Genomic DNA, 4,172 nt, shown 5'->3' on the forward strand with positions numbered 1-4,172 from the left:
ATCCAGCCAAAGCTGAAATTTATCCAATTAGATCGCTGTGATAAGCAATTCGAATTTCCACAACAAAAACAAACGGTCGAAAAACCTGTCGGTTGAAGGTGGGCCTTTAAATACAGGCCCCATTGGGGGCTTGAGGGCTGGAAACTAATGGTACATTTTACGGTATACTACACAAAGCAGTTTTTTTATACTGTTGTCGAGGATTTCCTCCATTGAGCGACCCGTTGAGCTTGTTTTTGGACCAATTTTGAAGATTTTTGCGATTTAAACGTTTTTAACGGGGCGATTTAAAAATGGCGGCTGTTCAAGGTGATGCTACACTAGATTCTGACGGTCAAAACGATGTTCAAATTCAATTTATCGACGAAGAAGACTTCCTCTGGCTAATTGTACCGAGCAATCGCGAGCATCAAGCCTCTGATCACGAGTTTTAATCTGATGAATCGGAATTAAGCTCAGAAGATTCGAGTGAAGACGAAGAAGAGATCAGTGCGAACGACGTGGGATTCGACGAAGAAGAATGGTCAAGAGAAGTCAAACGCAGAGTAGATATTGACTTCAGTGAAGAAACGTAACAGGAATAAATGCATACCTGCCAACCCCCAGAGTACGAAAATCTGGAGACGTCCAGATAATTTGCGTCCGAAGATTTCCGAAGATTTCCCAATGGTTCCGAAGATTTCCAATGACTTCCGACTGTTGCCGAAGATTTCCCGACAACTTCCAAAGATAACCGAGGGTGTAAAAGGATTTTTGACGACTTCAAAACCGGACTTACCAACTGTTTTTCGCCGAAAAAAAATTGAATTTTCTATTTAATCGTTTTTTAAGCAATTATACTCACTATTGTCAGTTGGGCGTGGGAAACTTGTCTGAATGCGTGAGATCTATCAAAGCCGAGTTCGAGTAGACTGCGAGCAGTCCCTCTTCAGTCAAGTCCAAGAGCTTCCGCTCGGCTTTCGCTCGCTTCGCTCGATTTCCTCACACGCGCTTTCCTCGCTCGCGCGACCATCCTAAGGGACTGCTCGCAGTCTAGAGTTCGAGTAATTCAAGCGGCAAGCATGAAAGAGAAGAACCGAGACACATCCTAATGATGGCATGTGTTGTGTTCTTGGAGTTTGTGTGAGTTTGCAGCCTGAATAGATCTTATCATGATGGTTTTGGAAGCCATCTTATCAATAACGAGAAGGCAAATACGTCTGAAATTAACAGTGTTCTGTGGCAAAGTGATTAAATAGTTTTTACAAACTGCGCTTCTGAAAAATTCATGAATTGGAAACTTTAGGCACTAGAAAATTAGAAAAGTTTCCAATTCATGAATTTTTAGGAAGTAAAGTTTTATGGAAACAATTTGGCATGGTGACTTGCAGCTCTAACCCGCTCAAATTTCAAAAGGACACCCATAAAAAAAGCTTACCTTGTGTGTTTGCAAATGGCTGGACGCCAGCTAGAGGAGTAATCTTCTCCACTTTCTGGAAGGGCGCCTAACAATTCCTTTTGAAGTGAATCGAAATCCACGTTGGCCATCTTCGCTGTGTAAACAGTGCGAAAACCGCGCCAATTTTCTACTATGTATTGTGCAATATGATTGGTTTATTTGTGACCAGTTACGATACTCGTTAAATATATATATAAATTTGATTGCTGCCGCTGATTTACGTTTTCCGATCAAATAAAAGCACTAAATCCACTTCTTGCTTTGTTTTCTTTTTTGAAATCGCGAAAATAACGAAATTGGTGAGAAAAAAAAAAATGGAAAAAAGCCACAGTAGGTATTTCCCGGGAAAATTTCTGGCTTAACCGGGAGAACGGGAGATTTGATGAAAAACTTGGAGACTCCCGGGAAAACCGGGAGAGTTGGCAGGTATGTAAATGTCAGTACAAGAAACCTGAAATCTTGTTTGGAATTTTTTTATCTCTTTTTTACACAAGAGGCATGGCCATAGGCAGCCCAAGCTCGCGTCACTACAGACAGCCGTTTAGAATTTAAACGCGTTGTAAGACTTTGGGAAATATTAAATACAGTCGATTATGAAGCCTAAAAAATGCTCAATTTAACGTTCATTCAATAAAATGAATAAAAATGACTCACCTCTGGTGTATTCTTGTGCCTTTTGGAGTTTATTTTACCGTTTCGGGAAGTCCGTGTTTTCAATGTTCTAAGACGAAGTCAAGGCTGCACACTAAGATTTCGACCGTTGAAAGCTCAGAGGCGGTTTGCGACTCGAAAATCCATCCCAGCCGCGATTTTTTCACGCAAAGCTAAAGCCACATCATTTGCGAACCTCCGTGAATGTTTCGTCGTCAAAACCCCCACGCGCTTGGCTGGAAATGAGCATTTTCTGCTTCGATTCCACGATAGCTGATGAATTTAACAGCTGCTGATAACCGGACAGGACAGGGAGCTTGGGTCCGAGGTCGAATTAACTCCAACCGATGAGGTACAGTCATTTCATGTGCAACACTTACCTTATCCCCACAGCGTCACTCGTAACCATGGAGCTGTTCGAAAAGCCGCTGTGCACACATTCTCCACACAAAATCCCCCAACCATTCCAGTAAAAGAGCTTTAGAGTTGAGAAAGGAGCTTGTCAGTGCATTAGTTCAAGGCAAGTGCTTTCGAAAGGACACAGGATTCGTGCAGGCTCCTGTTGCTATCCCTGACATAAGATTCTATTGGGATCATTTCCATTACCCTGTGATCAATGATACACAGTCAACTTGCAAAGTCCATGTGCAGAAAGTTAAGACAATATACAGCATACAGCTGTGTTATTTGTGGTGTTAAAATGTGCCCTGTGCCTTGTCAGTTTTGAAAGGTACCACACACTGCAGAACTACTTTTATGATGATGAAAGTCGTGATGGCCCCCGGTGGCCAAAAGAAGGGAGAGGGAGGCTATATGAAAGAGGAAGCAGAAGATCTTTGAGAAATTAACTCTTTTTTGTGTAAAAGAACTATAGTTATGTGCTGTTGAAGCACTTGACTTATGGTTGTATGACCCATAGATGAACTCTTTCCATGTTTTCAACATTTTTTAATTCCGTTTTTTCCTTTATTTTTACCTTATGATGGGCAATTATAAAACTGTTTTAAATTCTCACAGTAGGGTTTTATTGACCAAAATATAATTTCTTATCCCTTGAAACATTGAAAAAAGCTGATTAGGATTTAAAATAAGAGGTCAAAAGTTGGAATGTTTTGCTAAGGGCTAGTGATTTCAAGGTTCACAAAGAAATTTTCATATTTATGCAATTTCTGTTGTAACCAAAAAGCTTGACAAGCATTCTTGTAACCTGTGCTCATTTTTGTTAAAAATAAATACCACCCCCCTTGGTATACAAAGGGTTAATCAACTTCGCACTTTTGGTCGTGTTAGTCTGTCCATGGTTTTTGGTGCTGGTTTTTCTCCAGGGTTGCGACTTGTTGTTCTTCTCTTTTTCCTTTCTTGACTTGGCACAAGGGGGTCGGGTAGAAGTCCGGCGCTGGACTAGAAACTCCCTTGCTCGGCTGCGCTCTTCCCCTGAAGATTCGCAGCCATTTACGAGCCTAATGGTGTCGCAGTCAGTTTCTCGTTACCTTCGGGATATTTGGATTTGTCTTGTGGAACCTATGTTTCATATTCCGTGGATTCCTTTAGTCTTTTCCATGTATTTTTTAACAACGAAGATTTTAGTGTAAAGATTTTTCATATTTATTATTCCTATTTTAAGAACAAATAATTTCCATGGTCAAATATTTGTTTATCCCTTCTACTTGATTACGTTTCTCGTACATGTACTATCTGGCTGTTTCTGCAATTAAAGTTTTTTATTTCACACAGAGTTTGTTTTATTTGTTTACCTTATTGTGGGGTTGAGAGTTTGCTTTGTGAATTTCTCCCCCTCATTTTACAGACTAACCCTAACTTTTGTCTATGATTTTTCCTCAACTCACCATCCACACACACATAATTTCCCCCAAACTACCTGCTGACTAGTGAATGTTTTAGTTAGTGGAGAGGAACCCCTTCTTGTAAGGAGGATTCTAATAAGAACACCATTAGGGAAGCCACAAAGGTTGCTAGTGAAACTGCTGCTATTACTATTAAATAACCGCCCATCACTGATAATTGTAGAGTCAAATTCATGAGTTGAGTAATTTTTTTTACTTTTTAGTTAATTAAATTCTTC

This window comes from Montipora foliosa, chromosome 6 (assembly GCF_036669935.1).
Source record: "Montipora foliosa isolate CH-2021 chromosome 6, ASM3666993v2, whole genome shotgun sequence".
NCBI lineage: Eukaryota > Metazoa > Cnidaria > Anthozoa > Scleractinia > Acroporidae > Montipora > Montipora foliosa.